The following is a 26,248-nucleotide window of genomic DNA, read 5'->3' as shown; positions in this document are numbered from 1 at the left end:
GCAGGAAGAGAAGGCCCCGCCGGCTCGCCGCAACTAGAGGAAGCCCATGCACAGCAACAAAGACCCAGGAGCAGCCATGTGAAATAAATATACACATTCCCCGGCCCGGTGGCTCAGAGGGTAAAGCGTCTGCCTGCAATGCAGGAGGCTCGAGTTCAATCCCTGGATCGGGAAGTTCCCCTGGAGAAGGAAATGGCAACCCACTCCAGTTCTCTTACCTGGAAAATTCCATGGATGAGGAGCCTGGTAGGCTACAGTCCACGGGGTCACAAAGAGTCGCGACTTCACTTCACTTCACACATTTCTAGCTATATGGTAAACAAGTACTGGAACGTGAAGTACAACATGCTGACCACTGCGAACATCGCTCTATGATAGGAAAGCTGTGAAGACAGCACCTCCTAAGTGTTCTCCACTCAAGGAGAAAATCACTTTCCTTCTTTCTCTTCTTTTTCTAGTGTATCTATGTGAGATGATGGACGTTAGCTGAATGTACTGCAATAAACATTTTATAATACATGTAAATCAAACCATCATGCTCTATGCCTTAAACTCACACAGTGATGTGTGTCAATTATTTCTCAATAAAACTGGGTAAAAATGTTTAAGGTACTATGGTTTTTCCAGTGATAATGTATGGATGTCAAAGTTGGACTATAAAGAAAGCTGAGTGCAGAAGAATTGATGCTTTTGAACTGTGGTGTTGGAGAAGACTCTTGAGGGCCCCTTGGACAGCAAGGAGATCCAACAAGTCCATCCTAAAGGAGATCAGTCCTGGGTGTTCATTGGAAGGACTGATGATGAAGCTGAAACTCCAATACTTTGACAACCTGATGCGAAGAGCTGACTCATTGAAAAGACCCTGATGCTGGGAAAGATGGAGGGCAGGAGGAGAAGGGGACGACAGAGGATGAGATGGTTGGATGGCATCACCAACTCGATGGACATGGGTTTGGGTGGACTCCAGGAGTTGGTGATGGACAGGGAGGTCTGGCGTGCTGCAGTTCATGGGGTCACAGAGTCGGACACAACTAAGTGGCTGAACTGAACTGATGCCTGGCTCCACCCTCAAACAGGCTGATATAACCGGATGCAACCCAGGCACCCAGGCATCGGGATTTTTAAAATCTCACCCAGGTAGTTCCAGATGCAACAATAATTGAGAGTCCTTGATATTCAAAGGGCCGAAAGGGGGCCCCAGGCCTGTGGGGAGCTGGAGGGAATTGTAATGGGAGAAGTCAGCAGAGGCCAACCACAAGCCAAATGTCCATACTCAGAAGTCTGGATGTATATACAGAGAGATCTGCAGAAAAGAGTTAGAGGTAGTTGACAGGTAAACAGATAGATGGACGGATGGACGGACAGATCCAGCTGCCTGTAAAGGTCTCATTTCTTGAATAGCTAGTAGATATCTCAAAATGATGATGTAAAAATCCAAACTCCGGATTTATGCCCCCCACGAAAGGTTCTTCTGCTTTAGTCTTTCCCGTCTCAGGAAGTCTCAGCATTACCCTTCTGAAAGCTCTAGGAGTCACCCTTGAATCTCACTGATTTAGGCATCCTTATTTAATTTTTACTCCTAGTTCTCTAATCTGAAGCTCTTGAGTGGATTACTGCAGCTCACTGAGGACACTGCCTCAAACAGTGTTAACTTTTCCCTCACATGCTTTGTCATTTTGTGCTGTGAGCTCTCCAGCACTCTCAGAACTCTGGGAGGGCGTGCCTCCTGAGAGGTTTACATTTACTTTGCCAGAAGCCCAGGATTTTCACAGGAGGCATGGATCTCTTACGTTAGTTTATTGACTTGGAGTTTCCTAGAACCATACTGACAGACAGATTTCAATCCCAACTCTGGGTGAAGATAGTGATATAGTTATGGATTTTCAGGAAAAATTTTTTCCATCTAAAATCTGAATAAAAACATACAAATGTCCTTCAGACACTATTCTGCACCAGTGGGTAAGTTTTCTAGTGTGAATCTTCAAAGGCCCCAGCTTTCTGTGGGAGTCTCAAATGCAGCCTTTAAACTTGTAAGAGTCCCAAGGCATTATCCCCTATTCTCGTGTAGGTCCTGAGGTCTAAACCTCTATGCGACTGAGAAGGATTCCATGTAGCCATCTTCTGATCCCAAGCCCCAGGCTGTCAAAGCACCTTCCAGTGTGGTTTTGGCTCTGGTTTTCAGTTCATACTTCATTTTTAGTCCACTGGAAATGTTCTTACATGCTTTCTGCCTCAGTTACACATTTTAAAATGATTCTTTTTTATATTTTCACTAATATGTGAGAGCATTTTATAACAGGAAGCTTTCTGGGTAATCTAGTTTACCGTATTGCCAGAAACAGACATAGTAAATGGTAGCGTGATGCCATAAAGATGAATAGGATAGGTTAAAACGAAGCATCTCAGACCTGAAGAAAAACCCTTACAGTTTTTCAGGGATTTCTCCAATCATGCAACACTACACACAGAATTCTACAGTGTTGTGAAATGTAGTAATATATGTATTTAGAAGCTTCTTTTGAGGTTTCTCATTTTAAAGCAAAGGTATTTTACAAAAGCACAGCCACATCCATTGAGGAAACACTTGTTCTGTCACAGTTAAAGTGGCTGAAATAATACCAAAAACAGCATATGGTGAAACCCAAAATGTGTATCTTTGTTAGTCAAATATTGTTGCATGATATGTGGAAAGCATTATAGAAGGGTAAAGAAGCAAATGTTGGAACAAATCACATAGTGTTCCATGTTTGCTATATATTTGGATGAAGCACTGATGTTTCAAACACATTTACGCTTATGGTATTCTCTGGATTCTGTTTCCAATGACAAAACACATGAAGAACTATTTTTTATGAACCACACACACACACCAAATAATATTTTCCCTCAGCTAAAGATAACATCTTTTAGAAAACCTACAATACATAGACAAGTTCAGAAAACTACTTCAAATCAATTTTAGAAATTCCCAAGCAAAGGTACAGATAAAGTATTGATAACCCCACATGGAATGTATTCCGTCATTCACAGGCAAGCTATTGGTAGCAAAGACGATGAAGCCAAAAGACAGCAATGGATGTTGTAGGTGATGTTAGATTTATAAAAACAAGACATTTTAAAACATAGGGGACTCTTTGCACTCTTTTTTAGAGGGTAACGTTCTTAGATCAGGTTCCCTGGGAAACGGATTCTGACAGGAACAGTCACATATAGAAATGCTACTGGGGAGCGCCCTTAAGGTCAACTGCGGGGACACGACGGAGGCAGGAGGAGGAACTGAACTGAGATGCAGTTCCCACAAGGTCCTTAACCAATGCGTTGCACAGCTCTGGGCCTGTGATGGCCATTCAGTGCAGTCTCAGCTCTCAGCAAGTCAGCCCACATTTAATCCAGCACCAATAAGTTGTTGACGGAGAGCTGTCCCTGGCAGGGTATGCGCCTTGGGTGAGGTGTCCTTCTTCCACTGAGTGCTATACCTAGAATGGCCTGCCAGCCACCAACATGGCGTAAAGGACTGGGAGAAATGCGCCAGTGTCCACAAAAGTAACCCCATAGAGGACTGCAGGAGAGATTGTGGAAAAGTGCCTGAAAGAACTGATTGACTGAAAGATGAGGTCTTCACTTTTCTCTTACAAAGAAATTAACTGATCCAAATGTGTTGACTTCGGTTATAGTGACAATTAGTGGACAGTTCAGTTCAGTCGCTCAGTCATGTCCGACTCTCTGTGACTGAAGGAGTCTTCTGGGCCTAGAAAAGAGAACAACAGTCTCAAAGGCTTCTTGCTGAATCATCTAACTTCAGAGAAAACAAAACAGAACTTTAGTTCCACCCTGATGCTCCAGGCCGGTTGCATCTATCTGGGACTTATCAACCCCTGTCTAGAAACCTTCCACCCCCTACAGCTGCCCAGAAGACTTATCACCCCCTGCCCAACTACAAATGTCATCTCAACAAAAGAATACTCAAAATATCCTGCCTGATTAACGTTTCCCTTATCACTTCCACAAACCTCCCTATAAGGATGAAGCCTCCCTGATCCCTTCTCAGCGCTCAGCCTGGTTGTTAGGCCGACTGTCGCCCCTCCTTGCCTGAATAAAGGTAACCTACTTCTGTTGAGGTCATCCTTCCTTTTCTGCCTCGCCCAAACTGTACCTTACAGTGACCCCATGGACTGCAGCACACCAGGACTCCCTGTCCATCACCAACTTCCAGAGCTTGCTCAAACTCATGTCCATCACATTGGTGATGCCATCCAACCATCTCACCCTCTGTTGTCCCCTTCTCCTCCTACCTTCAGTCTTTCCCAGCATCAGGATCTTTTCCAGTGAGTCAGCTCTTCGCATCAGGTGGCCAAAGTATTGGAGTTTCAGCTTCAGCATCAGTCCTTCCAATGAATATTCAGGACTGATCTCCTTTAGGATGGACTGGTTGGATCTCCTTCTAGTCCAAGGGACTCTCAAGAGTCTTCTCCAACACCACAGTTCAAAAGCATCAATTCTTCAGTGCTCAGCTTTCTTTATGGTCCAATTCTCACATCCATACATGAGTACTGGGAAAACCATAGCTTTGACTAGGTAGACCTTTGTTGGCAAAGTCATGTCTCTGCTTTTTAATATGCTGTCTAGGTTGGTCATAGCTTTTCTTCCAAGGAGCAAGCAACTTTTAATTTCATTGCTACAGTCACCATCTGCAGTGATTTTGGAGCTCAAGAAAATAAAGTTTGTCACTGTTTCCATCGTTTCCCCATCTATTTGCCATGAAGTGATGGGACTAGATGCCATGATCTTCATTTTTTGAATGTTGAGTTTTAAGCCAGCTCTTTCACTCTCCTCTTTCACTTTCATCAACAGACTTTAGTTCCTCTTTGCTTTCTGCCATAGGGTGGTGCCATCTGCATATCTGAGGTTGTTGATATTTCTCCTGGCAATCTTTATTCCAATTTGAGCTTCATCCACCTGGCATTTTGCGTGACATACTCTGCATATCAGTTAAATAAGCAGGGTGACAATATACAGCCTTGACGTACTCCTTTCCCAATTTGGAACTAGTCTGTTGTTCCATGTCTGGTTCTAACTGTTGCTTCTTGACCTGCATACACATTTCTCATGAGGCAGGTAAGGTGGTCTGGTATTCCCATCTCTTGAAGAATTTTCCACAGTTTGTTGTGATCTACACAGTCAAAGGCTTTGGCATAATCAATAAAGCAGAAGTAGACATTTTCCTGTAATTCTCTTGCTTTTTAATGACCCAATGGGCATTGGCAATTTGATCTCTGATTCTTCTGCCCTTCCTAAATCCAGCTTGAACATCTGTAAGTTCTCAATTCACATACTGTTGAAGCCTAGCTCGGAGAATTTTGAGCATTACTTTGCTAGCGTGTGAAATGAGTGCAATTGTGCGGTAGTTTGAGCATTCTTTGACATTGCCTTTCTTTGGGACTGGAATGAAAACTGACCTTTTCCAGTCTTGTGGCCACTGCTGAGTTTTCCAAATTTGCTGGCATATTGAGTGCAGCACTTTTACAGCATCATCTTTTAGGATTTGAAAGAGCTCAACTGGAATTCTATCACCTCCACTAGCTTCGTTGGTAGAGATGCTTCCTAAGGCCCACTTGACTTCTCACTCCAAGATGTCTGACTTTAAACAATGACAATTACAATTTTGAAAGCACAGTGAAAGATATAATTTTTCCATTTTGGTTAGCACATTGTTGGAAGAACTTTTTCAGCCATGACAGCCAATATCAAGTATCTAAATAAATTGAAAACATACACTTTTGAATTTCTACATCATCAAATGCTAAACCAAGTTTTTTCATTAAAGCATCTGATCACATAATGATGCAAGACAAATCATGTGCTTACCCAGAGCCAGAATAATTCACCTCAAAGCTCCTGGGCTCCCACAGTAATTTCCCAGTTGAAATGCTCCAGCGTCTTTCTAGGCTCTAGCTCCTAGATTGTGGGTGGTTATCCTCCTTACCACTTAGTAAAGCAGCCTCTAAGTCTTTATCTCCATGTGTCACCATCAATTAAAGAAGGGTCCTTCCTGGTGGTCCAGTGGTTAAGACTCCGTGCTCCCAATGCAGGGGATGTGGATTTGATCCCTGGTCAGGGAACTAAGATCCTGTGTGACGTGGGTGTGGCCAATAATAAAGAAATGAATGAATAAATTGTGTGGAAAAATATTTAAGCACATAGCTCTTTTTGTTTGTTTATAAATCATACACATGTGTTACACTATTGACAAATTATCTATTTTGTGTAACATATACAAAAATAAACATTCAAACAGATAAGACAATTGTTGCTCATAATGCATAAACTATGAAGAAACATAAGGCAATACCGAATGAAGAGAGATTCTACAATGTGGCATTTACTCTTCAAAAACATCACAGTCATGAAGGACAAAGATTTAGGGGCTGCTCCAAGCTGGAGTGACAAGTAAATGCTGCATGGTCCAGAGTTAGATCTTGAACTAATAACGGAAAGTTTGGAGAAAATAGGCAAATTTTGAGCAGAATCTATGGATTAGATGGTCAAGTTATATGAATGTCAATTTCTTAATTTTTATATTTGCCTTGTAAATACACTCTGAATATGAAAGGCTACAGGGCATCATGTATGCAACTTATTTTCAAGTAAGTTCAGGAAAAAATTAAATCCACAGTCAATGTATGTATATGTATTTATTTGTGTGTGTGTGTGTGTGTGTAGAGAGAAAAAATGAATGCAAATATGGACATTGTTAACAACTGGAAAATCTGACTGAAGGATATATAGAACCCAATGGATCTTTGCACTACTTTTCCAACTTTTCTGTAAATCTGAAATTCTTTTTAAAAAAAAGGTTAACAATATAAACAGAACAAAAATTCCTTTGAAAAGATGACACAAAAAACAGAAACTAGTTTAAAGCATTCCAGTTATTATTAGTACAAAACAATGTATTGATTTTACTAACATACTAATAACCTTTTCAACATTAGAATATTAAAAGTTATAGATATTTGTCCTGTCCTCTTTATGAAACTATTCCAGAGGAAAATCTTCAGTGAACTTTTTATTCATAAAAAGTTAAGCTTCCAGATTGTATTATAAAACCAATCCCTCTTTTAAAACATTACATTTAGTCACATAAAGCTAACTTTTATGGGGTAATATTTAACATTTGAGAATTAATGAATCATAAGCAATTTACCAAATATATTTACTATCTTATTTCCAACTGCTTGCAAGGTTTACATTATTTTAAGATAATGTTTATATTTTCTCATGAAATAAAATAGAAATGATTTCCTCTAAGACACTTAAAAGTCCGGTTCTAATCCTTTCCCACATTCCTGGTTCTCTCTTCCCTGTTACTATCAAAACAGACTGACATCCTCAGAGTAGTCAAGATTTGTATTATGTAGGAGAAAGTGGTCATAGTTTTAACTGCAAAAAAGTTACTCTTCCGGAGACTTCCCCTGTATGCCCTCCTCTTTCAAATCCCCAAAGAAGAGTAAAATGATACAGTTGAGTCAATGTCACAGAATAATCCTCCATTGTCTCTGTACTTCAGCACTTCTGACCAAACCTGACTGACTGACTGATGAAAAGGAGAGCCTGCCATCCCCAAAATTTAGAGGGGTCAGGGGACTGTGTGTTGATTTCAGAAAAGCATATGAGGAATACCTAGTTGCTTTAATTATATAAACAGACTGCAAAATGCGTATCAGCAAAGATTATGGTTTGAGTGTACATATACACCAGCCTATCAAGCTACAGCAAGGGCTTGTGTAATTTTGAAATAAGGTTCTTCTTAATTAAATTAATTAACTTAAAATTAAGCAGGCTGTGCGTGGCCTTTTTTTACTTACGGTGCAGCGAGTGGGGGCCACTCTTGGTGTGGCGCCCTGGCTTCAGGAGGTGGAGCCCGGGCTTCAGAAGGTGCAGCGCGCGGGCTCAGCAGGCCTGGCTCCCGGGTTCTGGAGCACAGGCTCAACAGCCGTGGCTCACGGGCTTAGTTGTTCCATGGCACGTGGGATCTTCCCAGACCAGGGATTGAACCCATGTCCCCTGCACTGGCAGGCAGGTTCCTAACCACTGGGCCACCAGGGAAGTCCCTGAAATAAGGTTCTTGAATACCATTGTGGCACGTCTCCCCACAGCAACAGCCCTCAGACACTGACCAGCATTTAATGAAATACCTATCGACAGTCAGAGTACCCCTAAACTCTGTGACAGATCTACTGTGTACAAGACCTTGCTGCGTACTCTGTGCTACACGTAGAATCTGATGAAGAAGAAAGCCATGTGCAGGAAATTACACTTTGCCCACATACAGGGAGTGAACCACAAGTGTCATCCATGAATGCTGCTCTGTGGATGTACAAGATCAAAGTGCCCAGGCTCACAGACAACTTATGGTGACTGAATGCGGAGGGATAAACCAAGAGTCCGGGACTGGTGAACAGAAGCCCTTTGAGATGCAAAGGGAGAAACCAAGCAGCTGTGCTGCTGAAACTGAGAAAATCCTTCAGCCAGAAGGCTCTGAGAAACCCTCTGACTGCCACTCCCACACTCGTGGCAGATACAGGGGAACAAGACAAACAGGACTTGATCCAGGATGCTTGTGAACTGGGTGCAGCTCCTCATACACGAGGATGGTACCCTTCACCTAACTGTGGATTCCAGGGCTGAAACAAGCCAGATCTGAGCACACCGGCAAATGAAGTAACCTCCTTTGTCAACTGAAGTGAATCCCTTATCAGTGGTGATGCTTCAGAAATATCCCAGGAGCATCAATCGGCAAGTGAGATCACTCACTTGTGATACTTTAGCTAAAACACTGAAAAACTCAGACAGCTCCTCACCTCCAAGCCTGGCAGGTGAGACAGATGCCAGCTGAGGAGGGAACATCTATGTCATCATTAGAGACCAGTCCACACTCATCACTGGGGCCAAAGCCCTCCTTCTTTGAAGCATTCACATCATGTGACCAGCCCAATTCCAGAGTACCTCAACGTGCACTACCTCTCAAGTCTACTTCTGCCTGTTTTTCCTCTCCATGCACTGAGCTAGGTTAATCCTAGCCCTTCAGACACTTGGGCAGGATTGCCGAACCAGCCTGGTGCCAGCCTGCTCAAATGAGCTCTTCAACCCTGGCCTGGCCCAGAACATAAGTCTCCCACTACCCTGTGCCCATAGTCAATCAGCTGCAGAACAATATCCAGGAAGATAAACCTTCTGGCAAGTGGATGAAGTCAGTCATGGAGCACACCTGGGAGTTTCAGGAGCCATGTAACAGAAGAGCAAAGCTGGGTATAGACGGCTATGAGTGTGCATATCTTCCAGCTATAGCTCTCTTCAGTCCCCAGCATCCAGGTTTTTGAATCCAGCATTCAAAAAACTAAGATCATGGCATCTGGTCCCATCACTTCATGACAAATAGATGGGGAAACAATGGAAACAGTGACAGACTTTATTTTGGGGGCTCCAAAATCACTGCAGATGGTGACTGCAGCCATGAAATTAATAGTCGCTTGCTCCTTGGAAGAAAAGCTATGACCAACCTAGACAGCATATTGAAAATCAGAGACATTACTTTACCAACAAAGGTCCATCTAGTCAAAGCTATGGTTTTTTCAGTAGTCCTGTATGGATGTGAGAGTCAGACTATAATGAAAGCTGAGCAGCGAAGAACTGATGCTTTCGAACTGTGGTGCTGGAGAAAACTCTTGAGAATCCCTTGGACTGCAAGGAGATCCAACCAGTCCATCCTAAAGGAAATCAGTCCTGAATATTCATTGAAAGAACTGATGCTGAAGCTGAAACTCTAGTACTTTGGCTACCTGATGCAAAAAACTGACTCACTGGAAAAGACCCTGATGCTGGGAGGGATTGGCGGCAGGAGGAGAAGGGGACAACAGAGAATGAGCTGGTTGGATGGCATCACCGACCCGATGGACATGAGTTTGAGTTGGCTCTGGGAGTTGGTGATGGACAGGGAGGCCTGGTGTGCTGCAGTCCAAGGGGTTGCAGAGTCAGATACGAATGAGCGACTGAACTGAACTAATCCAGATTTGGCCAGCACAAGCCAGATTTTAAAATTTGAAGGAAGCCATAGATGGAGTTGGAGGATTGTGTTCAGAAAACCCACCTGGAAGACACCTACTGACTGGCCCAAATCCTCAACCGCCTGTGGGCACTCAGGCTGATGAGCACTAACATAACCAAAGAATGCTTTTTACTGGTCACATGGGCAAGGCTTCCATAGACAGTATAATCCCTTACTTCCTTAAGCAGATGGCCGAGCATAAAGGCCAGGTCACTGATGCCAATCTACAGAGCACACCACACACCTGCTGAGAAAGAAGCACAGGGACCCTCCCAGCTCAGACACAAAGAGAATGAAGCAGTGGTATTCTGTACATGCAAATATTTCCAGTGTATTGGTCATTTTCCACCTGGTTTTTTCTTAACTGTTATGATTCATACATTAGCAACTAAAAGACTAATAGGATTCTATCCTGCTGTAAGAAATGCCTTCTGATGAAGCAGCAGATTTCTGGAACAATCTTTTAACTCAGCTTGTATTTAGAAATTGTCAAAGCACAAAAAACAAAAATTTTATAATGTCAGAGACTAGTATTGAAGAAAACTTTCAAGATAAGGCTCTTGAAAAACAAAGCCGCCTTATTTGCTGTTATTGCTGTTTAGTTGCTGTCTGACTCTTTTGGGACCCCATGGACTGTAGCCAACCAGGCTCCTCTGTCCATGAGATTTCCCAGGCAAGAATACTGGAGTGGGTTGCCATTTCCTGTTCCAGGGAATCTTCCTGACCCAGGGATAGAACCTGTGTCTTCTTTACCATTGAAGCACCAGTGAAGCCTAAAGAATCCTTATATTCCATGGTAAATTCCAAATCATTTTTTAAACACCTTTAGACATTTGCAAATAATTTGCCATCAACATTTCATTGAATGCTCAACTTGTCACCTTAGAAGTTTTATGAATACTGTTTTTAAGAACACAGTAAAGTAAGTAGATAAGGATGACAGAATTTAAGCCAATATTCTCCTGACCTCTTCCAAAGAAGAATAAAGCCAAAGGACTATAAGCCCTTTTGCCTCATACTTATAATAATTTGCATTAATAGTTTGTGATGGTTTTATCATTATATTTAAGAAAGCAGTTATTGCCTATTAAGAACAGCTGTTCTTTAGCAAAAGTAAAATTTAGACAAGATCTGATTTTAAAATTTCAAGTAGTTACATAACCTATGCTTTTACTTATTATATATTAATCAGACTATATTCAAACATGTAGATACATTTTTTAAAGTACTGCCCCTAAAATTATTCCTACTTACCAAATTTTCACTTACCCTTGCCATTATGATTAAGCATTTAGTGGAAATAAAAATCAATACTACAAGTTGAAATAAGCAAAGTATGTAAAATTACACTAAAACTCTTGTATGCTTTGGTTCAGTCGCTCAGTCATGTCTGAATCTTTGCGACCCCCTTGACTGCAGCATGCCAGGCTTCTCTGTCCATCACCAACTCCCAGAGCTTGCTCAAACTCATGTCCATTGACTCAGTGATGCCATCCAGCCATCTCATCCTCTGTTGTCCCCTTCTCCTCCTGACTTTAATCTTTCCCACCATCGGGGTCTTTTCCAGTGAATCTGTTCTTCGCATCAGGTGGCCAAAGTATTGGAGTTTCAGCTTCAGTCCTTCCAATGAATATTCAGGACTGATTTCCTTAGAATCAGTTTCTATTTCCTTAGAATGGACTGGTTGGATCTCCTTGCAGCCCAAGAGACTCTCAAGAGTTTTCTCCAACACCACAGTTCAAAAGCATCAATTCTTCGGTGCTCAGCTTTCTTTATAGTCCAACTCTCACATCCATACATGACTACTGGAAAAACCATAGCTTTGACTAGACAGACCTTTGTTGGCAAAAGTAATGTCTCTGCATTTTAATATGCTGTCTAGGTTGGTCATAGCTTTTCTTCCAAGGAGCAACTTTTAATTTCATGGCTGCAGTCACCACCTGGAGTGTGTTTGGAGCCCAAGAAAATAAAGTCTGTCACTGTTTCCATTGTTTCCCCATCTATTTGCTATGAAGTGATGGGACTGGATGCCATGATCCTCGTTTTCTGAATGTTGAGTTTTAAGCTAGCTTTTTCACTTTCATCAGGAGCCTCTTTAGTTCTTCACTTTATGCCATAAGGGTGGTGTCATCTGCATATCTGAGGTTATTGATATTTCTCCTGGCAATCTTGATTCTAGCTTGTGCTTCATCCAGCCCTGCATTTCGCATGATGTACTCTGTGTATCAGTTAAATAAAGCAAGGTGACAATATACAGCCTTGATGTACTCCTTTCCTGATTTGGAACCAGTCTGTTGTTCCATGTCTGGTTCTAACTCTTGCTTCTTGACCGGCATACACATTTCTCAGGAGGCAGGTAAGATGGTATGGCATTCCCACCTCTTGAAGAACTTTCCAGTTTGTTGTGATCTCCACAGTCAAAGGCTTTGGCATAATCAATAAAGCAGAAGTAGATGTTTTTTCTGGAATTCTGTTGCTTTTTAATGATCGAGCAGATGTTGGCAATTTGATCTCTGGTTCCTCTGCCTTTTCTCAATCCAGGTTGAACACATGGAAGTTCATGGTTCACATACTGTTGAAGCCTGGCTTGGAGAATTTTGAGCATTACTTTACTAGCATGTGAGATGAGTGCAATTTGGCGGTAGTTTGAGCATTCTTTGGCATTGCCCTTCTTTGTGACTGGAATGAAAACTGACCTTTTCCAGTCCTGTGGCTACTGCTAAGTTTCCCAAATTTGTTGGCATATTGAACACAGCACTTTCACAGCATTATCTTTAAGGATTTGAAATAGCTCAACTGGAATTCCATCACCCCAACTAGCTTTGTTGGTAGAGATACTTCCTAAGGCCCACTTGACTTCTCATTCCAGGATGTCTGGCTCTAGGTGAGTGATCACACCATCGTGGTTATCTGGGCCATGAAGATCTTTTTTGTATAGTTCTTCTGTGTATTCTTGTTACCTTGCATGCTTACTACTTATATTTATTTATTTTGTTGTGTCGGGTCTTAGTTGTGGCACACAAGATCTTTGTTGCATCACGTGGAATCTTTCGTTATGGCACACAAATTCTCTAGTGTGGCACACAGGCTCAGTAGTTGCAGCACAGGCTCCAGAGTGCCCAGGTTTAGTTGCCCTGCATCTGTGAGATCATAGTTTCCTAATATATAGAGACAGAAAATCGATTAGTGTTTGACTATGACCATAGGCAGAGTGGCTGGAAAGTAGGGAATGACTTTTAGTACTTATCAGGGTTTATTTTCAGAATGACAAAAATGTTCTAAAATTGATTGTGAGAATCATTGCAAATATTTGTGAATATCTTAAAAAACACGGATCTGTATACACTGTAAATGGGCAAATTTATGGTATGTGAATTATAACTTAATAAAGTTGTTATTTATTTTTTAAGGGAAAAAAAAAGGTAAATCATGAGGACCCTTCATGTTGTGCTTTTATAATCACACCCACCTTCTTCCCACCCCTCCCAATCCTCTTTTCTATTTAGTGGCAATTGCTACTTTGCCTTCTATTTCAAAATTCTGCTATTTAAAAAATGTTACGTAAGTTAAGATCATACACGAGGTAACCTTTTGGGATTAACTTCTTTCACTCAACATAATTTCTTGGAGATTCATCCAAGTTGTTATATGTATCAATAGTACATGTAGTACATGTACTACTACATGTAGTAGTGTGTTTATGCCAATCCCAAACTCCCAATTTATCCCTCTCTTTCCTCCTAATAACCATAAATGTGTTTCCTATATCTGAAACTCTTTCTATTTTGTAAATACATTTGTACCATTTTTTGTTTCAATTTGCATTTCCTTGATGGATAGTCTTGTTAAACACCCTTTTTTGTGCTTCTCTGCCATCTGTTTATCCTTGTCAGTGAAATGTCTGTATATGTTTGTGCTCATTCTAATCAGACTGAGTTTTACTGTTGAGTTTGTGATGTTCTTTCATTGTTTAAAATACTAGTCCTTCTACTGTACAACACAGGAACTCTACTCAATATTCTGTAATGACCTATATTGGAAAAGAATGTGAAAAAGAGGGGATATATGTATAACTGATTCACGTATTGTACACCTGAAACTAACACAGCATTGTTAATCAACTATAAGCCAATGAAAATTTTAAAAATTAAAAAATAAAACACTAGTCCTTTGTTGGATAGATGTTGTATTAGCTTCCCAGGGCTGATGGAGCAAATCACCACCAACAGTGTGTCTTAAAACAGTGGAAATGTACTCCCTGGCAGTTTTGGATATGTGAAGCTCAATGGGAAGCTGTCAGCAGGGTTGCTCTCCCCCTGGAAGAAAGGCCATCTTCTGCTCCTCCAGCCTCCAGTGGCTGTGGGCAGTCCGGTGCTTGTGGCCCCTGCTCGCTCTCTCTGCTCTCTCCTCACCTGGTCTCCTCTGCATGTTTCCCTGGTGGCTGCATCACTCCAGTCTCTGCCTCTGTCTTCATGCTGGCGTCTCTTCTCTGTAGGTATTTGTCAAATTTCCCTCAGCCTTTTTCTTACAAGGAAAATTGTGTTAGCATTAGGGCCCACCTGGATAACCTAAATAATGTCCTTATCTCAAAAGCCTTAGTTTAATTACATCAACAAAGACCCTTTTTCCAAATAAAATAACATTTACATGTTCCAGGCATCAGGACTTGATATTTTTAAGTAGCCATTATTCAGTCAATCATGAGTGGTTTGTAAACATATTTCTCCCAGTCAGTAGCTTTTTAAAATCCTTTTAACAGGATCTTTCACAGGGCCAAAGTTTTTTTTTATTTCGATGAGGTACAGTTTATCAATATTTCCATTTATGGATCATGCTTTAGGCGTCCAGTGGATGTGCTATTTGAGAAGCAAATAGGTGAGACTCACCTATTTTGGCACCAACTGAAGAGTCCTGTATGCAAAGACAGTCATTACAGGAGGAAATGTAGGCTGGAGCAGAAGTGAAAGAAAATTTATTTGTGGCCTCTTTAATGTGTGAAGGCCTTGATAGCAAGTGGGCAAAATAACACAGATAAAGCTATATTTTAAAAGGCAAAAAAACCCTATTAACTTTGTCTTTCGTCACTTTGGGAAGTGATGACAGCCATCTTGCTCTGGCTTTAAAATAGCAAAGGAGTTAAACTGAATCTTGAAGAACAAACTAACAGTACTTCTAGATGGATTAAGAACTGGAGAAAATCTGTAAAAAATGTTAATGCAATAATTGATGAAATTTGCATACAAGTTGTAGATTAGGTAACAGTATTGTATCAGTGTAAAATTTTCTGATTTTGATCATTGTGCTGAAGCATGTAAGAGGTCATTTTTTTTCCTAGAAAATACATAAGGTTTTTTAAAATTTTATTGAAGTACAGTTGATTTACAATGCTGTGTTAATTTCTGCTCTACTTGGTGGCTCAGATGGTGAAGAATCTGCCTGCAATGTGGGAGACCTGTGTTCGATCCCTGAGTTGGGAAGATCCTGTGGAGAAGAGAATGGCAACCCACTCCACTATTCTTGTCTGGAGAACACCATGGGCAGAGGAGTCAGGTGGGCTACGGTTCATGGGGTTGCAAAGAGCTGGACATGACTGAGCGACTTTCACTTTTCATAGTTGATTTACAATGTTGTGTTAATTTCTGCTGGACAGCAAAGTGACTCAGCTATATATTATATATATATACACATTCTTTTTCATATCCTTTTCTATTAAGGTTTATCACAGGATACCGAACATAGTTTCCTGTGCTATACAGTAGGACCTTGTTGTTTATCCATCCTATATAAAATAGTTGAGGGCTTCTCAGATGGTTGCTAGTGGTAAAGAACTTTCTTGCCAATGCAGGAGACATGAGTTTGTTATCTGGGCTTGGAAGATCCCCTGGATGAAGACATGGCAACCCACTCCAGTACTCTTGCCTGGAGAATCCCATGGCCAGAGAAGCCTGGCAGCTACAGTCCATAGGGCTGCAATGAGTCGGACACGACTGAGTGACAAACCACAGCACACACATAATAGTTTGCATCTGCCAACCCTAAACTCCCAATCCAACCCTCCCCTACCACCCCTTCCCCTTCAAAACCACAAGTCTGTTCTCTTCCTCTGTGAGCCTGTTTCTGCTTTATAAATAAATTCTTTTGCATCCTACCTTGGTGTTTTGACCTGAGGCAACCCCGCCCTGGAGTCTACAGGATCTATGGTAGGGCTAATGGCATCCTCCAGTAGGGTTCCCACCAGTGGGCAGCTCCCATGACTGCAGCTGCCAGTACCACCATCCGTGTGGCAGACCACTGCCAACCCACACCTCTTCAGGAGACTCTCCACCACCAGCAGGGACATGGGCTTCAGTCTCTTGTGGGGTTACTGCTCCTTTCCCCCTGGGTCCTAGTGAGCCCAAGATTCTGTGTGTACCCTCCAAGAGTGAAGTCTCATTTCCCCCAGTCCTGTAATCCAACCCCACTGGCCTTCAACGTCAGATTTCCTGGGGGCTCCTAGTCCCTTTGCCTGTATCCCTAGGCTGGGAAACCTGACGTGGGTCTCAGAACCTTCACAACAGTGGAAGAACTTCTTTGACATTACTGTTCTTTAGTTTGTGGATCGCGCACTTGCCAGGTATGGGATTTGACCTTATTATGATTGTGCCCCTCCTACCATCTGGTTGCAGCTTCTCCTTTGCCTGTGGATGGGAGGCATCCCAGCATCCTCCTGTCCATGGTTGTTCAACAGCTAGTTGTGATTTAGGTGCTCTCTCAGGAAGAGATGAGCACACGCCCTTCTACTCTGGCGTCTTTAACCAATCAGCTCTCGGGCACCTGTATTTGTATTTTAGACTCCACATATAAGGGATATCCTATGGTATTTTCCTTTCTCTGCCTTAGTACGATTATCTCTAGGTTCATCCATGTTGCTGCAATTTTCATTCTTTTTATGACTGAGTGATATTCTATTGTATATATGTACCACATCTTGTTTATCCAATCCTCTGTTGATGGACACACTTCCATAGCTTGGCTATTGTAAACAGTATTACTATGAACACTGAGGTACATGAGGTATCTTTTGTAATTATAGTTTTGTCTGGGTATATGCCCAGGAGTGAGATTTAAGTGGTAGGAGAACCATACCTCCAATCTACTTTCAAATGGAATAAATCTGTTTCCAGGTGGAGGCAGGACGGTAGATCACTCTCCAAAAAGGGTTTAGAACCCAAGTGGTCAAGAGGGAGAGTAGCCAAAGACACCAGATGCCCTAGAATCAGTGGCTTATCTCAGTGGTTCTCAGATTTGGCTGAATCACTTGGAAGCTTTTAAAAATCCCTAGTGTCTTAGCATCACTGCATCTCTCTACTCACCTAATCGAGATATCCAGGGATGGCTCTAGAAGGTAATTTTCACTATCCCCAGGTGATCCCAATGCAGTGTTTGCTAATCAGTGTCTTAAGAGTTTTGCTCCTCAAAGTGTGCTCCGTAGATCAGCAACAAATAAGCAACACCTGGGAACTTGTTAAAACTACAGAATCTGAGGCCTAACCTCAAATATACTGAGCCAGAAGCTGCATTTCAACAAAACCCACAGGGGATTTATGTGCACTTGCTTCCCTGGTGGCTCAGCGGTAAAAGAATTCGCCTGCAATTCAAGAGCCTGCAGAATGCCATCCCTGGGTGGGGAAGATCCCCTAAAAGAAATGGCAACCCACTCTAGTATTCTTACCTGGGCAATCTCACGGACAGAGGAACCTGGCAGGCTTCACTCTATTGGGTCACAAAGAGCTGGACTCAACTTAGCCACTAAACAACAACAAAGAATCTGATAAATATCAGAACTACTCAAAGAACTAATAAACACGAGAAAGAAGGCAAGTCGTGGAGGCACAGTAAGGTCCGTGCCTGTTTTTACTAAGTTCCCCAGTGAAAGAGCTTCAGTATCCTCGGTCTCAGTCAGTCTCTTAGGTTAGATAAAACTTACCTTCCCTCTGGGCACAGGTCCATTCTTCCAACCTGACAGGATTTGCAGACCACTGTTGAAAGGCATACACGCACAGATACGACTATAGGGCTGGTCGGCAGCGTCCTTCCCTGAGGCCGACTTCCGCTGTTTATGTGCGGTCACATGACTATCACAGAGCGGAACCGGAAGGGCCCGCAGAGGTTGCCGGGAGACGACTTTGCTGTTTCGGTGAGATGAAGAGATGAACTGCTATCTCCCAAACCAGGGGTCCGTCCAAAGACAGGACTCTTGTTGTCATAACCTCAGCGTCCTCATCCACCTTCACATTCTTTCTTGGATTCCGAGAAACGGACTTGTCGGGAGGGTTAGGGTGTGAGAACTAGGAGGAAGAGCCAGAGGCTGGGGGAGGGTGCATAAGAAGCGCTTACAGGAGATGGAGCCAATTTCAGGGCCGCTAATTACTGTGAACAGTGAAAGTGTTGGTTGCTCAGTATGTCCCACTCTGCAACCCGCCAGGCTCCTCTGTCTGTGGAATTCTCCGGACAAGAATACTGGAGTGGGCCATTCCCTTCTCACGGGGATATTCCCAATGCAGGGATCAGACCCAGGCTCAAACCCAAGTTTCTAGAACATTAGTGTTCTCAAACTTGGGAGATGGCAAACAGATTACACCTGTGAAAGGACAAGGTGTGAGCACAAGGCGTTAACACGTAGGGCCTTGAGAGTCAACTTCAGAATTTAAAAGAAGGCTTTAATACACCCCGGCAAAGAACCGAATTCCTAAATCTCTAGAGGGAAGAAAAAAATGGTTTTTACAGGTAACAGTTGTTACATAACTCAACTGGCATTGTAAGAAAAACTTGAGAGTTCAAAACAAGAGTTGCTGTTAAACATTTAGCCCTCGAATCTATTTCGTAGATTTGGGGCCACACTTACTTACCTACCTCTGAGTTCCTCAGGTGAAGGTTGTGGACCAGGTACTACTTAAGAACACTTCCAATTCACAGTTCCAGTTCTGTGACCCTTTATGGCTGAAATTCCATTTAGTATGCCCCAAGATATACCAGGCGTCCCCAGTGGCTCAGCAGTAAAGAATCCGTCTGCAGTGCAGGAAACATGGATTCTATCCCTGGATCTAGAAGATCCCCTGGAAAAGGAAATGGCAACCCACTGCAGTATGTTTGCCTGGAAAACCCCGTGGACAGAGAGTCTGGTGGGCTACAGTCCATAGGGTTGCAAATAGACACGACTGAGCAAGTAAGCATGTGAGCACCTTAAAAGGAATAATATACTATTTAATGTCCTACCACTGAGGCAATTTAATAGGATAAAATCTACAAGTGTCCTGAGTCAACCATATTTTGTTTTTATAACTTTATACTAAATCATGACCGAAGTCTGAAATTATTAAGAAACACTGCATTTCTCTTTGAGCAAAACAATATTTAAAACACAAAAATGCTGGAAAATAATGTCAGCATTTTTTTCCTGTTATTTCACATTGTACATGAGGCCAGTATACTTTATGGTGTAGCTAGCCATGCTCATATAATAGCACTCCCATAGATAATCTAAAAAATAGTGTGAGGTTTCACAAGTGTGTGGGTATCTCTTGCCTATTCTGAACACCATATTCTGGTTGTCATACCTGCTTTGCTGTTTGCATCTTTCTGTCGGCCCCTCCCTTATTCTGACACATGGTATCATCTTAGTCAAAACTGACCTTTTCTTGGGGTGGGAACGGAGGGATAAAGTAGCAGTTTGGGATTAATATACACTCACTACTATACATATAATATAACCAAAGGACCTACTGTATAACACAGGGAACTATACTCAATACTTTGTGATAACCTACAATGGAAAAGGATTTTAAAAAGAATATATGTATAACTGAATCACTTTGCTGGACACCTGAAACAAACACACTGTCAATCAACTATACTTACTTCAATTTAAAAAAAAGAAAAAAAACTGACCTTTTCTCAGTCCAAATGTCTATAGTCTTTCAGTGGTTTGTAGGGCAAAAAAGATCATATTTATCGGATGAAAGGTTTTCCAAAAGAAATTATAAAGTAACAACATTAAATGAAATTAAAATTTCTAAGGATAAGCCAAAATGTAAATACTCTATAATATTTTGTGTAATAGAAACAAAAGTTGAATAACCATGCTTCTCATAAAAAATGGATAGAATTGAGTGTATGTGATTCAGAAAGTTAAAAAAGTGAAAAGAAAAACTTACCAATAGTAAGTTGTGCACTTAGTTTCACTTTACAAAAATTGGAGAGGGTATTGGAAAAGGAGAGGAACTGAAACTTCATAGTTTCAGAGTTTCAGGACTTTTCATGTAATTTCAAAATAATCTCTAACATTTTGTTTTCTCTGTCTCTCCCTTGTGCTGGAATAACTGCCAAGTGACTCTAACTGGTAGTTAAATTAGGGAGATGAAGGGGTTAATAAGGTGAGGCAGCAACATGTGGGAGAAAAAATACAAGAAATCACTTCAAGAAGCTGTGAGACTTTCAATAAAGCACTTAATTTCCCAGATCTACAATTTGAAGGAGATTGAACTAAACAAACCAGTTTTATTCCAACTTTAATGTTTTATTATTCCTTTAATGGTTATTACATCAACACATAACACAAAATCAAACTTTGCAATAAAATAGCGTAATGTTAGTGACTTGTGTTTACAACCTAAAGCCCAAATGAAAATGACACATGCCTATGACAGTCCTAACAAATGGGTAATGACATTATTTCCCCTAAGTAAAATAATAACTCAGAATCCTTCTCAACACAAAATTCAGATAGTTATCGCTTCATTCATTCATTTGTTCATGCAACAAATATTTATTCTCTATCTCTTCTGAGTTCCACTGTAAAACAAGATATAGTCAGCCCCTGTCTTCAGAGAGTGTACACATTTTAGAAAAGACAGACATTGATACAAGTGATTACAGCAAGATGAAATGCAGCATGAGAGATGAAACCCTTTTTGCTCTACCTGGTTTAAAATTTAGACTCTCTTAAGATAGAAGTTTAAGAAAATAGGTTATAGAACTTACATAGTTTCCCATATAAGGACTTCCACTCACATTAGGTATTTCTGTGACAGGGAGATTTTAAATGCTCTTTATAGCTGAGCACATTGCTACTTCAACAATGGAAAAGTTCAGATGGACTTCCCTGGTGGCTCAGATGGTAAAGAATCCATCTGCAATGCAGGAGACCTGGGTTCGATCCATGGGCTGGGAGCAGGGCATGGCAACCCACTCCAGTATTCTTGCCTGGACAATCCCCATGGACAGAGGAGCCTAGCAGGCTACAGTCCTGCTAGGCTCTTTGAGTCTGAGCTTAGTACTAAGCACAGCACAGCACCGAGGTTCAATCATCAAGAGAGAAGGAGTATCAGATAGCCAAGAGCAGTCTCTGCCTTTGTGTTTAACAGTTTCCTCGACTAGTAACATTCATTTTCTAATTCTCACTTGGCAATATTTATTTCCATATAATCTTATAAATTTGTTAGATTTCTTAGTTACGAAGTAACTGTTACCTAATTGTCCACAACCCTATGTATACCTTTTCATCTATTTATAGAATACTATCAGTATACTATGGGGCTTCCCTGGTGGCTTAGAGGGTAAAGCGTCTGCCTGCGATGCAGGAGACCCAGGTTTGATCCCTGGGTCAGGAAGATCCCCTGGAGAAGGAAATGGCAACCCACTCCAGTACTCTTGTCTGGAAAATCCCATGGACGGAGGAGCCTGGTCAGCTACAGTCCATGAGGTCACAGAGTTGGACATGACACATCAGTATACCATAAATTATTTCACTTAAATGTGTTAGTCCAATCAAACTGCCATAATGAAACATTACATTCTTGGGGGGCTTATAAACAACAGAAGTTTATTTTTCATAGTTCTGAAGGCTGGGAAGTCCAGGATCATGGCAGAGTCTATGTTTCATGAGAACTTCCAGGTTCATAGACAGGCTTCTTGCTGTGTCCTCACATGGTGGCAAGGGCCAGGGAGCTCTGTGGAGTCTCTTTTGTGAGCACATTAATCCTACTCATAAGGGCTCTGTCTACTCTCAGAGACCCCCATTTCCCAATACCATCACATCGAGCATTAGGATTTCAACTATGAATTGGGGAGAACACAAACATTCAAACCATAGCAATAAGTAATTCCTGATATTTGAAGGAATAACATACTTTACAAAAGAGATAAGGGGAATAACCACTTTCTATTATGATTAATTACTGCAGAACTCAAATTGTTTTGTGTATGTTCCTACTATGGATTTTTTAAAGTATCAGAATTGGAGAGGGTGTGGAGAAAAGGGAACCTTCTTACACTGTTGGTGGGAATGTAAATTGGTGCAGTCACTATGGAAAGCAGTATGGAGTTTCCTCAAAAAACTAAAAATAGAGTTGCCATATGATCCAGCAATCCCACTCCTGGGCATATACTCAGATAAAATTCTAATCTGAAAAGACACATGCGTCCCTATGTTCATAGCAGTAGTATTTACAATAGTACTTCCATGCCAAGACATGGAAACAACCTAAATATCCATCAAGAGATGAGTGGATAAAGAAAATGTGGTACATACATAAAATGGAATATTACTCAACCATCAGAAAGAATGAAATAATGCCACTTGCAACAACACGGATGGACCTAGAGGTTATAAAACTAAGTGAAGTAAGTCAGACAGAGAAAAAACAAACATGATATTGCTTAAATATGGAATCTAAAATATGATACAAATCAACCTATCTACAAAACAAAAACAAACTCACAGATATGGAGAACAGACTTGTGGTTGCCAAGGGGGCAGGATGGATTGAGAGTTTGGGATTAGCAGATACAAACTATTATATATAGAATGGATAAAGAAGGTCCTACTATATAGCATAGGTAACTAGATTCAATATCTTGTGACAAACGATAATGGAGAAGAATATGAAGAAGAATATATGTATAACTAAGTTACTTTGCTGAACAGGAGAAATTAATATATTAGAAATCAACTATACTTGAATAAATTTTCTTAATTAGCATTTCATAGACATGTTAAAAACCTAAAAGAAAGTGTATCAGCATAAGTGAAAAGAATCAGGAAGCTCTAGATAAGTCTAGCCAATCATAATTCCATTAAACATATTTTAAGAAGGTGAAATTTGAATACATGACAAATTAAAGGGGTGGAAAAAGATATTCCATGCAAATAAAAGCCACATGGAGGTTAGGATAGCTATACTTACAGCAGACAAAATAAACTTAAAGCAAAAATTTCAAAAAGAGACAAAGAAGACTTCTTCATACTATATACAAAAATAAATGGAAACTGGATTAAAGACTTAAAATGTAAGATCTGAAACTCCTAGAAGAAAACATAGGCAGTGCACTCTTTGACATCAGTCTTAGTAAGATTTTTTTAAATGTATCTCCTTCAGGCAAGAAAAAGAAAAGCAAAAATAAATAAATATGACTATATCTGAAAACCTAAACTGAAAACTCAAAACTAAACTGAAAATCGCTGCACAGCAAAGGAACATAAATGAAAATATACCCTACTGAATGGGAGGACTGGTGCTGAAGCTCCAATACTTTGGCCACCTGATGTGAAGAGCCGACTCATTGGAAAAGACCCTGATGCTGGGAAAGATTGAGGGCAGGAGGAGAAAGGGGTGACAGAGGATGAGATGGTTGGATGGCATCATCAACTCAATGGACATGAGTTTCAGCAATCTCTAGGAGACACTGAAGGACAGGGAATCCTGGAGTACTGCAGTCCATGAGGTAGCAAAGAGTCGGACATGACTTAGTGACTGAACAACAGCTGAATGGGAGAAGATATTTGCAAAGGACATATCTGATTAGGAGTAAATATCTAAAACATACAAAGAACCCAGACAACTCAATATTAAAAAAAAAAAAAACAATTAAAAATTGGGCAGAAGACCTGAATAGACATTTTCTCAAAGAAGACATACATATGTCCAACAGACATATGACAAGATGATCAACACTACTAATCATCAGGGAAATAATAGATCAAAACCACAATGAAACAGCACCTTGCACCTGTCAGAATGACTCTCATCAAAAAGAGAACAAATAACAAGTGCTAGTGAGAATGTGGAGGAAGGGGAACCCCTCCGACACTGTTGGTGGGAAAGTAAATTGGTGCAGACACTATGGAAAACAGTATGGAGATTGCTTAAAAAATTAAAAATAGAACTACCATACAATCATGCAATTCCACTTCTGGTACTTTCTTAAGGAAAAAACCCACTAATTTAAAAAGATTAATGAACCCCTATGTTCATTGTATATGTGCATGTATGCCCCCCTGCATGTATATAAAGATTCTACCTTTCTTCCACAGTATCTGCATTAATTTCTCAATGTGTATTTTCATTTGACATACAATGTCATTCTAAGTAAAGGAAAATTTAAAATTTCAAGCATCAGCATGAATGTTATCATTCATCGTTGTACTGTACAATGCTAGTTTTAAATGCAAATATAAGAGCATTTAACTTGCATTTGCAGAGTCACCAAAATCACACAATTCATATTTCACAGCTTGTACATGCGTATGCATTTCATTCTTACCAGAAAAGTAGAAATGCCACACAAGACTGACCAAACTGTTTATATTTCTTTATATGTGCACATTCTACCAACACTTTCTTACCTTCAGCTTACTAATAAATAGAGATTGGACTGAAAGAAAACTATGAGTTGTCCTATCTTTCATTTTCCTTCTATGACATCATTTTCAGAGTGGCTAGAAAACAGAAAATAATAACACTCCTCAGTTATTCATATTTTATAGAACATCATTGCTCTTCTATGTCCAAAGCAAGTTCTGTCCCAAAGGAACCAGAAAGGCCTCTCAGCACTGTCAGTACCCCCTGGGGCCCCAGGTACAGAGGTACTGATATAGAACCTGCACACAGAAGTATTCTCAAAAGAAAATTCAGACATCATTACTTGATATGAATATTTCATTAAGCAAGAAACAAACTGGGAATTCAGTTTGGTTCAGTCGCTCAGTCGTGTCCGACTCTTTGTGGCCCCATGGACTGTAGCACACAAGGCCTCCCTGTCCTTCACCAACTCCCAGAGTTTACTCAAATTCATGTCGATTGAGTCAGTGATGCCATCCAACCATCTCATCCTCTGTCATCCCCTTCTCCTCCTGCCCTCAACCTTTCCCAGCATCAGGGTCTTTTCAAATGAGTCAGCTCTTCACATGAGGTGGCCAAAGTATCAGAGCTTCAGCTTCAGTCCTTCCAATGAACACCCAGGACTGATCTCCTTTAGGATGGACTGTCTGGACCTCCTTGCAGTCCAAGGGACTGTCAAGAGTCTTCTCCAACACCACAGTTCAAAAGCATCAGTTCTTCTGGTGAATTAGGAGTCTTCAAACTAGACGTCGTTAGAAGCTTAGCTTTCAGTAGTCACAGCTCAAGTTCATAAAGCATGAATGAATGAGTTCATTTTTGTGTGATTAGTTACTAAAATTTCCACTTTTTTAGAGTAATATAATTATTAAACTTACTAGTTTGTAGCTGATTGGCTACAAAGCCGTCACTGACATTAACATGTGAGTGGTAAGGTCACACTAACATGAAGAAAGCTTAAATCTGTTTAAGGTCAGAGCCCGCGCTTTGGAGAAAACACCCTGACAACATAACAATGGAGTTTGCAGTCAGAGCAGGTACCAGTGCAATTCGTAGAAAGAAACTAGGTAGTTGCTTGGATTAGGGGATGGAAAATAGGGTTTGGTTGCTAAAACCTTGTCCACCGAAGCCAAACAGAAATACAGAGACAGAGCTTCGAGGGAACAGAAAAGAGTAGCTTCAGTATTTTTCCCAGGCAAAAGGGAATCGCAGAAGGCACCTCAAGAATTGTGCCCTCCTCTCTCAAGAATAGGGAGAGGTTTTATATTCTCATGAAGGTCCTGCCTTTTTTTTTTTTGCAAAGTTTCAAAACGCCACAGTTAGCATCAGGCAACTCAGCAACTGCGACAGGTATCCCTAAAGTGATAGGCCCATTACCTTCTTTCTGAAATACAGAATGCTACAAGAGAGTCGGACACGACTGAGCCACTGAACTGAACTGACGAGAGAGTACCGGGGGAGAAAAAGGCCAGGTGCAGACTATAATCTA

General features: G+C 41.0%; 1 long non-coding RNA gene and 1 pseudogene across 1 annotated transcript; one reads left to right on the top strand and one right to left on the bottom strand.

Annotated features, from left to right (window-relative positions):
• Window positions 1–5,577: 5,577 nt before the first annotated feature.
• LOC122445534 lies at window positions 5,578–8,009 on the bottom strand. Its single transcript, XR_006270555.1, has 3 exons — window positions 7,866–8,009; window positions 5,866–6,127; window positions 5,578–5,752 (listed from the first exon to the last, which is right to left on the bottom strand). It is a non-coding gene; the product is annotated as an uncharacterized LOC122445534 (long non-coding RNA).
• Window positions 8,010–8,296: 287 nt separating this feature from the next.
• LOC122445533 lies at window positions 8,297–9,443 on the top strand (annotated as a pseudogene).
• Window positions 9,444–26,248: the final 16,805 nt, after the last annotated feature.

This window comes from Cervus canadensis, chromosome 7 (assembly GCF_019320065.1).
Source record: "Cervus canadensis isolate Bull #8, Minnesota chromosome 7, ASM1932006v1, whole genome shotgun sequence".
NCBI classification, from domain to species: Eukaryota; Metazoa; Chordata; class Mammalia; order Artiodactyla; family Cervidae; genus Cervus; species Cervus canadensis.
The sequence above is the reverse complement of the archived record's forward strand: the minus strand, read 5'-3'. Positions and strand labels throughout refer to the sequence as shown.